We start from the raw sequence: 13,951 nt of genomic DNA, 5'->3' as shown, positions 1-13,951 counted from the left end.
CATTGGGTATGACAAGGATGGATAGAATTAGAAATGAGTACATTAGAGGGTCAGCTCAAGTTGTTACGGTTGGGAGACAAAGTCAGAGAGGCGAGATTGTGCTGGTTTGGACATGTGCAGAGGAGAGATGCTGAGTATATTGGGAGAAGGATGCGAAGGACAGAGAAAAAGCGGAAGGCCTAAGAGAAGGTTTATGAATGTGGTGAGGGAGGACATACAGTTGATGGGTGTAACAGAACAAGATGCAGAGGAAAGAAAGATATGGAAGAAGATGATCCGCTGTGGCAACCCCTAACGGGAGGAGCCGAAAAAGAAGAACAAAATACTCTACTGATCTGTTTAGGCAAAACGTAGCAGATTTTTGTAAAAGACATAAAAAAACAAGTGAGAGGTTGAGTAAAAACAATACATGAATGTGACAGGTTTATCAAATATTTTAGGATTTTAATTGCCTAAAATTGGTCTGAATTAATTTAAAAGACAGATTGCATTTAGTTTAACAAGTTTTATGGTATTTAAAGATGACAAAAAATGTAAAAACAACTAAAAAACAGTCTTCTTAATGTTCTAATAATACCAAATTCCTAAGAAATTTCTCAGGTTTGAGGGATTATTTTTTTTTACTTCCTTTACAACACGCATTCTTATTAGCCGTGCAGAGTTCCACCTTCAAACCTGTCCTTTTACCTCCATATTTCTGTAGATACATCTAACATGGAACTCTTATTCCTACATCTGTAAAATGCACTGTAGTTGATACTGTTCACCAGCAGCACTCACATTCAAGGTCGGTAGAAATATAGAATAAGGAGTATCTATCTATCTATCTATCTATCTATCTATCTATCTATCTATCTATCTATCTATCTATCTATCTATCTATCTATCTGACATGGACTGCAAGAAGTGTCACATAAGTAGTCTTTTATTGTGGCCTTCACTTTCTTGCTTTGTATGCCTGTTATTTTGTAGTTGAACCTTTTTTTCCATTTCTTAAAAGGGGAACAAATAAGTGTTTCATATTTTATACCCTTTGCATGCAGTGGATTCCTAAATAAAATATTTTATTTTAAAAATTATTATTATATTATCATTATTTTTGCACTATATTTCCCCTAGTCATTTTAAGAAGAGACATGGTACAAATTTCAAGCCAAATGGCTAGTACTCTTTGCATGGCTGCAAATGTCTATGTCTGAATTTCAATCCTGTCAATATTTCTTACTGTGTGCTGTCCTTACATGTGTTAGGCGAACTGAAATGTCTAAACTGTTTTGTGTGTTGGAGTGTGTCATGTAATGGAATGGCACCCCATCTTTAGAGTTTGTTCCTGTTTGGAGCAGGCTAAGATCCTACAATTGTCAGCTAGATAAAGTGTGTAAGCTAATGGTGGGTTGATCATTGAAAATGAGGCAAAATTTAATTAAAACCTAACTGAATATATACAAACCAGGTAGATAATAAGATTTGCTCATAAAAATTTGCAATACATTTGTTTTGATTTCAAGTATTCTTTTCTACAATTGATTGAATATACTCGGAAGATAACGTTTTTCAACACAATCTCCATACACTTTAACAGCCTTGCACAAACAAAAACCAAGAGTTAAGTGTGTCCTCCTTGTACCAGTTTGAACCTTGGAGTTACTTCTACACTTCTCTGATAAGCTCATCCGTACCTTCAAATTGCATGGTATTTCTTTAACTGTGGTTTTATCAAACATCATTTTTGACCACCTGTGAAAACTTAACCTATTTCTTCTCTGCAAAAAACAATAAGTAAATGTATTTATGTCCCTCTACTATTGCACAACTACTTATTAGTGAAAAGTGCCTTTTAGAGAGCCATCTGCCCATCAGCTAGGAAATGGATTGTTCTTTGGTGCTGTGTGGTATAGTGGGTTAACAATTGGTGGCCACTTTTAAATAAATAATCACGCCCCGAGAAGGTGAAGGCTCCAGTAGGGTGTGGCTTTGCGAGACTACACTTTGCTCTGCAGTTGAGGTATTGGCTGCCTGTCCTGCATACAGGTGCAGAGGCGGACGGATCAGTCAGGTGCCTCAATGATGCCGCGGAGGGTGCAGCATCTTGCACCTGCACCCAGAAGGAAGAAGGGAGATGAAAGGTTCGAGAGAGCAGAGGTTAAAGGACAGAAGCAAAGGGCAGGAGTGAGTGAGAGCCGGGGCACTGGGAGGAAGCAGGTGGACGGGAAAGGAGCGTGTGTCTGGCACTCAAGGGGGCTGAGGGTTGCTCCCATTAAGCATGGGAGCAGGAGCAACATATTACTCCAGATAATACCCCACAAGGCCGGCGAGGGCAGTGAGAGTCAAGGAAGTGGAATCTCGGTGTTGCCCTGTGGATCACCATGGGATTGGTGGCAGGGACAAAAGCAGAACTGAAGGTTGTCTGTGCCTGTTGGAAGACTTCTTTCCGTGTTGCGAGAGAGAGGCATCCAGAAAGGCATCAGTTTTAAAGGGAAGCACAGGAGACTGTGATTTTAAATAGAAGTTTCCTGCCAGGTTTTAACCTCATTTTTATGGTTGTATTTGTTTGAATTTTAACCTCCACATTCACAGTTATTTTATGGATTTATTTATGTATAATGGATGAGGCACTGCATTATTTATTTGGACATGGATTTGTTTTTAGATTGTTTTTAATAAGGGCACTATTTAAATTTATCAAACTACCCTTTGCTGCTGTATGTGTGTCTTCATTTGTCTGGATCATCCCTCAGGTACAATATCTGTGGTGGCAGGTTCAAGAGGCTCCCGGAAAGACCAAGTAGCATGAAGCAGACCCACACGGTCATATGCTGCACTAGCAAGTGGGATATTTGCTATTAATCACAGAATACAGTGCAGACGTTTCCTATTAATTTCAACTTAAGTGTATTGCAGTGTTGGAATCCTTTCCAGCAACAATCATAGATGGGCAGGTATGTGCTACAAAGAATTTATCTAATACAATTATATTTAAGAACAGTAAGTTATAGCGTTACAAAAGATTTCTCTGTCAAAATCAATGAAATACTGTATAAAAAAAAATTAAACTAATTTTAAATATGCTCAACATATCCTCATTAATATCATACAATACAATCACCATACATCTCATGAAACGTGAGGGAACCTGAAATGATAAAAACAATTTTTGGTTGAAATTATTTTTACCGTTTATCTAAAAACAAAAAAAGTGCTGAAGGCCACATTATTATTATTATAATTATTTGCAAAGGTGCAGACAGCCATTAAAATCAGAGACAGGCCAAAAAAATATTTGTTGAAATGGTGCTTATGCTATGCTTTAAATTATTTGAAGTATATTTCATATAAGCTTACTGTAAGTAGGCAATGGTCTAACATTAAGCATGACTGGATAAAGTAAAGTAGATGAGAAGAATAGGGAGCGTCTCTTATTCATTTATCCTAAAAAAAGAAGATGTTTGTCACATATATACATAATATTTTCATTTTCCACCTAGGTGATGTTGTGATGCAATGGTCAACACTACTTTAGAGCTTCAGGGACCAATGTAAAATTCACAGCCCAGGTATCGCGTGTAGGAAATTTGCACTTCTCCAAGCTTCATGCCATACTGCAGAGAGGAAGACTTTAACTAGCGCATGTGAGTGAGTATGTGTGTCACATGATGGACTGATTCCTGCCTTCCACCGATTGCTGCCAGAGTAGTCTCTTACTAAACAAGTAACAGAAAGGTGAATTCTGAAAACAGGTGGAATAGGGAGAAATGCATCATTACTAAACAACATACAGAAAAATGAAAGTAAATAGAAGCATACTCTAGAGGGCTTGCATAATGTTATTTGTACACAGTACTTTAATATCTGAAATTTATAATTCAGTACAGTATGCATTCTTCTCTCATACAGTAGAGTATTCTTTATGCATTTGCTTTGAGCTTTGTCCTTGAGAGTTGCACCTTGTACTGCCAGTTCATGGAAGGGTGGGGGTGGGAATAGGCAAAGAAGTCCATCTCTGTCACCGGAGGGCACACACAAAGTCAGAGTTCTAGGAAATTAGTATTCTGAATGTGCTGTATCCAGTTATAATTATTAATTAGACATAGCTTAGTGAATAATACATGGAGAGAGAACCCCCACACATGCTTAGAGAAAAGAAATGACTGCAATGATGTGCTGAGGAGTTACAGCACACTTGATATAATAGTGTGCTCAGAAGAGGAACCAACAAATGGCTTGCAGCATAACAACAAAAATGTTTACTGGGAATGGAATATTGTTGGTTATTATTGAAAAGTGGCGTGACCTGTGGAGAGGTTGCATGCTATATTTGGCATAATGTGTACTATGCTACAGAAAAGTCCAGAAGTAGCAAAATTCAGCAAAATTATTTCATTGCTTCTGTAACATGCAGTAAGCAAAAAAAGAAGTGGCAATGAAAATGTGAGTACACCATACTAGAAACATGTACAGCTTAACACTGCTTGAAAGAAAACTGTTCAGTATCATCATCAGCATACGAACATAAATTTTAGCTGTGTGAAAAGAGTTTTGGAAAAAAAAAATTACAACTATACTTTAGTGATAGACATTTAACACTGAAGTTGCTGGTAAGAGCCAACACTGCTGGTAGTCCTGGATGGCGTTCATACAAAAAAATGACACAATTGACTTTAAATTCAGTCTTGGTATCTTCTAAGAAGGAAAAACCCCAACACTCTTCACTTTGCAGGTTTAAGATGAGACCAGCAGTCAATCTGTATCACCTTCTTGTTTTTATTTATGTGGGACAGTAAGGTTTTGTTGTTACCAGGCATTAGGCTACATTTGTAGTAATGGTGTGTGAAGCTTTTCAAGGGAAAGGGCGCTACAAGTTCCTTGCTTCCTAATTTCATCTGAAACATAGCAGTTCCATCTGCTGGACTCACCGCAAACTAGCCCACAGAATTACAATGGCTGTATAGTATATGAGTGAACATGGATACTCATGTTACACCTCTGTACTGTATCTTGCCTGAACCGGGAGGTCTGCAGTTCTCACATTATTTTAGCCCTGACTAGACAAGCTCATGCAGGAAGACACTGCCTTACACACCTGATGCCACAAATTATACGTACAATTTTGCCTACTGTATGTAGCTTTTCTCTTTTGGGTGTAAAGCATGCACCTGGGATGTAGGTATTGAGCAATTTATCTGTTCCCTCCAAAACCAGTTACCTCATGAACCAAACTTATTAAAATATGACCAAGTACATCAGAAGTAAAACATGGTCATCTAACATGGACTGACTGAGAACTGATTATGATTTCTGGTTTCAGGTTATGCCATTTTCAATCAGATTGGGTATATCATATTCAACATAATGTTAGAAAAAATAGTGCCAGTCTTTTCAACACTGATAAGGGCATTAATATATTTTGTGGTAACAGATTGCGTTTATTTGTAAAGTGTGCAAAATTGAGACATCCCCATTATACAGTAAATGGTGCTTGTATTTTGGAGAGCCTGTTGTCACCCTTTATTATACCAAAACCTCTCAGAATATGGGACAGTGGTCAAGAGATCAAATAGCATGTGAACATTTATTTTTGAACAAACTATGCATGTGAAACAACCCATTATGCTACGTTCACACTTACCGGCCTTTGAGTTATACAAGTAGTAGACATGTCACATGTTGTTTTCAAGAGATGTATTTGTAGTCAAGAAAACAAAATAAATACATATAATGAGGCTTTAGAGATGTGTGACAAATATTATGTTATTTAACTCTTTAGACTTGTATCATATGCTTTTGTTATGCAAAAAAGACAATTAAGCGTAGTTAGTCCCTAAACAGATTTACCCCACTTCATGTAGAAATTCAATTTCTTTTGTTGTTCTGTTTGTCTGCTGTATAACGCCCATTATTGTTGCTTTATGCTGGAATAAAGGATTTGCTTAGGTAAAAACCATTTACATTATTTCTTTTTTTCTTTCTAATGCATATACATTTGGAGCACTAAGCTACAATTCCAGTTTGTCAGGCTATCACAGGTTCAGGTGTCAATTTCTTACATCTGCAGGCTTTAAGTACAAGTATATCCAATGAAAATCATTGACTGATTTTACACTGAGTGACAGAGTTCAATTTCAGCATAGTCATTAGTGCTATAATAGGAATTTAACTGAGAGAATATAGTATGCTTTAAAGTTGAAGTAGAAACACTAGTAATAAATAGAGCACTGCCTTTAAATTTAATGCTGTATGCAGAAATCTGTTAATGTGTATACCAATGGTCTTACTGCTGCTGTAGAGCTTAGATAAGGCACGTGGGAATGCCACATATATTAAAAACAAGCAAGCTAAACCACAATGGGGCTTTGCAGGAAAATTACATGAAAAGATGGAAACAAGAGGAAAAGTTAATATTTTTAATTGCATAAATCACCTGGCACATTAAGTGAGCTTTCACAAAATCCCCTCAAGTATAATTAATATGCTGTACCAAAGTGAAAACGTTGGGAGATTAACTTTTGTGAGTACTATTCAAATTAAACTTTATCTGAAAAGCAAGCTCTTGTAATATTTTTCTTTTCAAAATAACACATTAACATTGGTCAGGTCTTTACAAAGTCAGAAAAGCTAAAGTAAGGCTCCATTCCTCTGGTAGTTTATTTACTATGTCAAAACTGTTCTTTGGCTGCATAATGCATTTTACATTATTTAGTTATACTTTATATTTATGTTGTGGCAGCATAGTTGCATGCTGGGTTCAAATCGCATGCCCAGACTTTGTCTATGAGGGGTTTGCAAATTTTCTTCATGTTGAAGTTGGTTTGACTCTGTGTATTCCACCTTCCATTTTACATCTCCAGAGATGTGCTTGCCAGCTGTGGATTTTCAGTTGTCCCTGAATGCTTGCGAGTTTGGAGTTGTTCATAAGTGGATCCTGTGATAAACCACTGCCTTTTCTAGGATTGGTTTCTACTTGGTGCTAAATGCAGCCACAGCAACCCCTTAAATAATGACTCTGAACTGGATTAAATGGGTTTCAGAATGTAGGTATTATTTATATACAAGGTAACTATTATCTAAGCAGGCCATGAATTGGTTATCAACTTCTTTAAAACAGGAGCTTAAAAACAATTGTATAAAAAGAAACTGAAGTTTTTTTTCCACCAGACAAATATTTTAGACTAAACATATGCAGAATAAATCACTTTTTGAAAGAAGAGGTTTGTGACAGTAACCATGCAGGGGATAAGTCAATGAAACACAAGATGTCAACTACAGAGAAAAGAATTTTACAAGGGCACTTGGCCTATTTTATACTTCTTTTGTGTTAGTTTTGAATAAAACAGATTGCACAAAGAGGATAAATGGGAGCTGAGAGAAGAGAATGTCAGATTTGAGAAATGGAAAAATAAAAATGGGAATGCATATGTTGAAGCATTAGGCACTGAGGCAAGTCAACATTTCATAAAAATTGGACTAAAAGCATGCCACTTAACACCACAGGATATATCGTGAGTTCAATGGCACATGCTTTTAACATTAAATGATGCTACATAGTGTGGATTTGAGTTTATTTAAATTGTGAGCAAGGAGGACAATACCATAATACTTGCTCACATACAGCGGCGGGATGTAAATCTATATTTAACACACTCACTTGATCATCATTACATATTGACAGCTCAGACTTGACATCAGGATTTTATTATTTACAGTATCCCTAAATGGTAAAAGATGATTCTCTAGAGCAGAATGCATACATCCCAGAGTTGTGACAATCAATAAAAGAACCATCAATACACTTCAGCTTAAGCATTTTTCATTTAACCTATAGTTATATTATAGTCTGGGAAGCATTAAGTTTTGTTCTTATGATCACATATATAAGATAAAATGTTGGATAATTAATTCAATTTAAACAGGTAATGAAAAGATTAAAAGGTTCAGAAATCCAACCAAATCATGACAACCTTAACCACCTCTGCAACCCAAACTACAGCTAAATCCTGTATTAAGAGGAATTGAAGGGCTGGTCACTGACCACTGTGGAAGTGTTTAAATGTATAATCCTTATTTCCTAAAATTGTTAAATAATTCAGTATAAAGTTCACTGTTTAACAACTCAGCAGAATTTTAAGATTAAAGTGGACTTTGGTACAGACATGTCAAGGTATGATATGTACTGGTGATCCTGGTTGGTCAGAAAACCCTATGAAAATTCTCATGATCTGGGCTAAAATCCAGACATACAGGCATACTTCAAGTTCTGTCCAGTGTCTCAATTCTGCATGTACAATTACAAATAAAACCTTATTTCTGTGAGCTAAATTATGAAGGCTTTGTATTTTTCTTTGATACTACATGTCCCTAAACCAGTTGCATCATGCACAGCCATTTTTCAATGCTTGAGCCAGATGACTAGTTAACTCGTGTCGTGGAGAGCTCAAGAAAGGTTAACTTAAGAAGACAGGATTTGCACGCATTCAAAGAAAAACAGTCTGGAGACTTCCAGCATAGGGCAATCAAAGCTTTTACCTCTGTTGGTGCTACAGTAAATTAAACTGGACTCTGCTGAAAACTAGAAAGAGAAACTACAGTAAGTCTAGGAAGAAAAAAAAGATCTGAATCAAGAGGGAAAATTAATCAGTAGGAAAGAAGAAAGAAAATCTGAAACTGCAACCAAGAAGGTGAAGACTGGCGGGCACTCCCAGAATGCAAAAAAGTCTCATGGGCTGATATACTCTTAAAAATAAAAGTTCTTTAATGGCACTTTATGATAATTTACTGGGTTGTGTGGTCCTTTGTAGCACCAATTCATTGTGTGGAAGGGTTCTTTGCACTAGATGTTTGCTCTTTCTGCTTTGAAAAACTTTCTAATTTGTAGAGAAAAAATTAAATCTTTAATGTATGGTAGGCTGCCTTGTAGGACATTTACAGATTAAGAAAACCTGGACTTGGTCAATAGCATTGTATACAGCAAGAGTCCTTTTAAAATCATGACCTACTAGTATTTCACAAATCTGTTACCATCTGTTCATTGTTATTTACTGTGTGGAGGCTGATTTTTAAAAAAAAAAAAAAAAAAAAAAGTGTGGAGGGGACAAATACAATGTAAATGTCAACACACATTTTCAATCTACTACTACTGGTTCAAGCAGCCAATGCCAGCTTTTCTTCCAGCTCAAAATGTGTAGAAGGCGCTCTGAGAAAAAAACTCTGGAGAAAAAGGACAGTGTTTTTAAAATGGAAATGAGGAAGCAATTCTTTACCCAAATTACTTGCTTGGTCAGTATGTTTGTAATTAGCAAAAGAACGTTGTGGTGTGCCATCTCCAAATGTCCAATTTCTGTTCCAGTCAGCAATATTAAATATTCCAGATTTTACATACTTGGGTACATATTCAATTTACATAATATGTGATAAATGACATAATGCAACACAAGAGAAACAACTAGAAGAAATGCTCAAGTGTAATAGTTTACTAGATGGTTTAAAATGGTTCTATATTTAATGCCTTGGGACCTAAAGAAATTATTTTTGTGATTATTTGACTTAATTGAATTGAGAAATTACAATATGTAATATATTCTTTTTGAAAAAACTAAATTCTAAACACATGCAAATCATAAGAGCATAGTTTCATTAAAAGCCACTACAGTAATCCCTCCTCTATCGCGGGGGTTGCGTTCCAGAGCCACCCGCGAAATAAGAAAATCCGCGAAGTAGGAACCATATGTTTATATGGTTATTTTTATATATTTTAAGCCCTTACAAACTCTCCCACACTATTATAAACATTTCACGCACAGTTATACAGCATAAACTCTTTGTATTCTCTTAGATATTAGGTAAGATTCGTTGAAATTATGATGTAAACACAGTTTACATACAGTAAAACCTAAATATTATTTTAAAGATATCGAGCGTCTCCGATATCATACGTTACAGCCATTACAACAGACAGGCCACCAGCAATAAATACATACAATGCAAGAAAAATTGTATACAGTAAAATGTGTGTACAGCGACACTAAACTATGTACATGTAATAAGTACTGAATGTAAATAATTAATTATGGTTACTCACCAACAATGACACGACGACTTGTCCGATAACGATGAGTTTAATTTTACTGCACAACAAAGGATAGCGTTACAGCTCTTCTAAAGGAGCCTCTTCAGGCGACTGTTTAGCACTGCCGTTGTTCTTCTTCCAGCACTCTTCAATCCAAATCCCTAAAGCAGATTCCATCCAGACTACTGCCTTATCACGTCCCCTTGCAACTCGTTTTGCGCCCTGATTAAAGGACATTGCGGCCGTAGATCTTATATGCTTTTCCTCCTTTTTAAATAAAAAGAATCGTGGACTCATTGATGCTGTAATTGTGTCCTACAGCGGTGTAGCTGTTTCCTTCCTTCAACATATCCAAAACTTTTACCTTTTCTGCAATCCTGAAGCATTAGCAGTAACGTGCATTAATGCTGAATGAGTGAGATGAGACTTCCTGGTTAATGCAGCACTCCGTTGCTGAGCCAATCAGCAGCACACAGGAACTTAACTGCGTGCTCTGATTGGGTAGCTTCTCAGCCATCCGCCAATAGCGTCCCTTGTTTGAATTCAAATGGGCAAATCAACTGAGGAAGCACACGTACTGTAGAGCGCAGACATCCGCGAAGCTGTGAAAAATCCGCGATATATATTCACATATGCTTACATTTAAAATCCGCGATGGAGTGAAGCCGCGAAAGACGAAGCGCGATATAGCGAGGGATCACTGTATATCATAAAGCTTCTTGTGAAGGACTACCAATGAGAAAAAAATGAACATTAAGCCTTCCTCCCCTCTGTGCACCTTCTTGTTGGACAAATGGAATTCTATGCATTGGCTGCCACAGGAGCACATGCAAAGCTGAAAGTCTTGTTTTTAGGCTACAGTATTTGGTTTTTATTATCCTGGCCCAGCCACTACCTACAGTATATAGAGTTTGCATATTCTTTTTCTGTCCATAAATGTTTTCCTCCCACATTCCTGGTTTTTGTTACGTTTAAAAATGAGTCTAAGTTGGCCCTGAATGACAGTGTGTGGGCCTGGGTGTGAACATGCGAGTATGCCCAGCTGTGATCTCCAAACCCTGAACTGGATTAAGCATGTTTCAAAAAAAAATGGGCGAATTGTCAATAACCATTCTCTCTCATTGCTACATGAATTCTTGTGTTTGAAGCAAGGGAACGAGGGCTCAGCCAACTAGGTTGCACAAAACCTTAAAAAAAGCTTTTGCTTTCAGCATGGACTATTTATTTGCTTTCACTGAGTTACCACTACTGGCAAGATACTACGTTTTCCCTTTACTGTCATTTGATATGTTGACTTAAGTCTGCTGGGATGGCTTGATTGCTATTGCTATTACTGTTTCTGCCTTTGGGTAGGATTTCCTCCCTAAATAATTTTACTCATGTAGTGAACCTGCGGATAACACCAAATGGAGGGAAAGCAAATAATAATGAGGTACGACATAGGATTCAGGAAGACCTATGCAATCTTTATAACTGGACAGCACAGGGAAACAGCAGACAGATGTATTCATATCAAAGTATTGCATGAAGGCAAAAGTAACATGGGAAACACAATAACAATTATTAATAATTAGTACTCAATCTCTGGTGAACAGATGTTTATATCCTTTGCAAAAAATGCTCACCTAAACTAGAATATCGTGTTGCATTCAAGTGCAGGCTCATACTGAACTAGCATGAAATGATCATCAATACCTATAAAAACAAGCCTACAGCCTCTGTTATATTAAAAAATACAATTAAAGTCTGTTTTCCTTACAACAAGAGAAAATATTCACAGCTGTTTCATCATCAAAGGAACCTGCTGCTCTGTGCCACACGCTCACTTCTAAAAAAGTCTGACTAAAACTGAAGAGCCCACATGAGAATAATAAATACTGTACAATGTTCATAGGTGGTTTGACAAAAATGAATAAAGAAGATCCAAAAGGATCAGTCCACAAATCCTAATGAATATACGGAGTCATGCATGCTCTAATATTATACTTTATGTAAGCAGTTGTGTGCCAGTCAGGCAAACAGGGCGGAGTGGTGGCTCTGAGGCCAAGGATCTGTGCTGGTATCCAGAAGGTTACCAGTTCGAATCCCCGTCACTGTCAAAAGAGATCCTATTCTGCTGGGCCCTTGAGCAAGACCCTTAACCTGTAATTGCTCCAGGGGCGCTGTACAATGGCTGACCCTCTGCTCTGACCCCAAGGGGTATGCGAAAACTAACAAATTCCTAATACAAGAAATTGTATAAGGCGAAATAAAGAACAAAACCAAATAAATAAAGTATCTAAACCAAAATCCTTGGATAAATAATCATTTCCATATTCATTTTAAAAACTGGACCAGTCGTTTTCATTGAAGTGATAATAAAATACAAAGAATAAATGTGATATGACCTACCAAGATGATAAGACAGGCAAAAGGCCGTGTGTAGAAACACAGCTTGGAGGCATTAATTCACTGCACATATGGCAGGATCGACAGGTTACAACTAACTTTAAAAGTAATATCAGTGAAATTGCCAAATTATGCACAGATGAGCTACACTTTTTACCTTGGGAGCTCAAAGTATACAGCCCTTCCTCAAGGCTCCCAGTGAGCAAGTGCAATTCATACTACAAATAACTGAAACTCAGGAGCTCATGAACTTTAAGAGCATGAAGATCTGCAAAGCCACAAGCACAAATGGGGTTTCATCTCACATCCCTAAAATAATCTCACATTATACAGTAGAATTTGTGAGAAATATGCTTGGATAAACTGAATGTTTCACTAGAGATGCTGGTCCTCACAAAGAGGGATGTTACTATTTCTTTTGAATAAGTTGTCTTATGCCAAAAATGATTGTGTCTCTGCTCATGGTATAACAAAACGCTTTTCCAGGCATGTAACCATCGTATTTTTTAATTGTATTACACAATTGTCCGTTTAACAATGTTTTCAAATTGTTTTCTGGCATAAACTCATCATGTCCTTTTATCATATTAAAAGAATGCCTCTCTAAACAACATAACACCACATATATAAGACAAATATACAATATATCCTTTATACAACCTAATGAAAAAGGTCAAAATCATGCTGCAGTTAATGATTTAGTGCCCCTGTTATCTGTGAGAATAATGGTTATTTACTTTTATATAAAATGCACTTAGCTAGCTAATGAAACAAATTATAAGAACCAAAAGCCAGAAAAACATAGGTGCAATAGAAGCATATAGTAGAACCTTCAGGAAAAACAAAGTGGGTGTTTAACAGCTTAAATAGGGCTAAGTGGAAGAATTTTCTCAGAAAACAGCCTTTATTAACACTTAAAGTGAAGGATTTAAATCACCTGCGGTGGGTTGGCACCCTGCCTGGGATTGTTTCCTGCCTTGTGCCCTGTGTTGGCTGGGATTGGCTCCAGCAGACCCCTGTGACCCTGTGTTCGGATTCAGCGGGTTGGACAATGGATGGATGGATGGATTTAAATCACATGAGAAAAGAACTGGTCTTTCAAAATTGATCTTCCTAGTGCTGTTCTCTCTCACCTCTCAACTCATTAATCTCTCTCTCTTCTCTATCCTTCCACTTCTCTCACCCATCTCTGGTATTAAGCAGGGGTGATCCAATGTGCCCTAGTAGTACCTCTCACAACAACACTCCTCTGCGGCGCCTTCCCAACACTTTGCTGCCCTCAAACAACTCTTTTCAGTCTCTCCTTAAAACCCAAAGGGTGATGCATTCTAATTACAACCCATGGAGTGCAGAAGCCGAACAGCTGAGCTAATCCAACAATCAGCTCGCCTCCACTCCAAACACCCTGCGACTGTTCAGCTTCACAACCATGTATACCTACAATGCCTAACACATACTGTTAAAAATAAATAAATACATTAACTATACAATGCCACAGACCCC

General features: G+C 37.2%; 1 protein-coding gene across 2 annotated transcripts in view; it reads right to left on the bottom strand.

Moving 5' to 3' along the window:
- The window catches only part of chst10 (carbohydrate sulfotransferase 10), a 249,583-nt gene that overhangs the window by 83,877 nt on the left and 151,755 nt on the right, over positions 1-13,951 (bottom strand). The gene's annotated exons all lie outside the window — the stretch shown is intronic.

The sequence above is a fragment of the Erpetoichthys calabaricus genome, chromosome 4, assembly GCF_900747795.2.
Source record: "Erpetoichthys calabaricus chromosome 4, fErpCal1.3, whole genome shotgun sequence".
NCBI lineage: Eukaryota > Metazoa > Chordata > Cladistia > Polypteriformes > Polypteridae > Erpetoichthys > Erpetoichthys calabaricus.
This window is presented reverse-complemented; position numbering and strand designations above follow the sequence as displayed.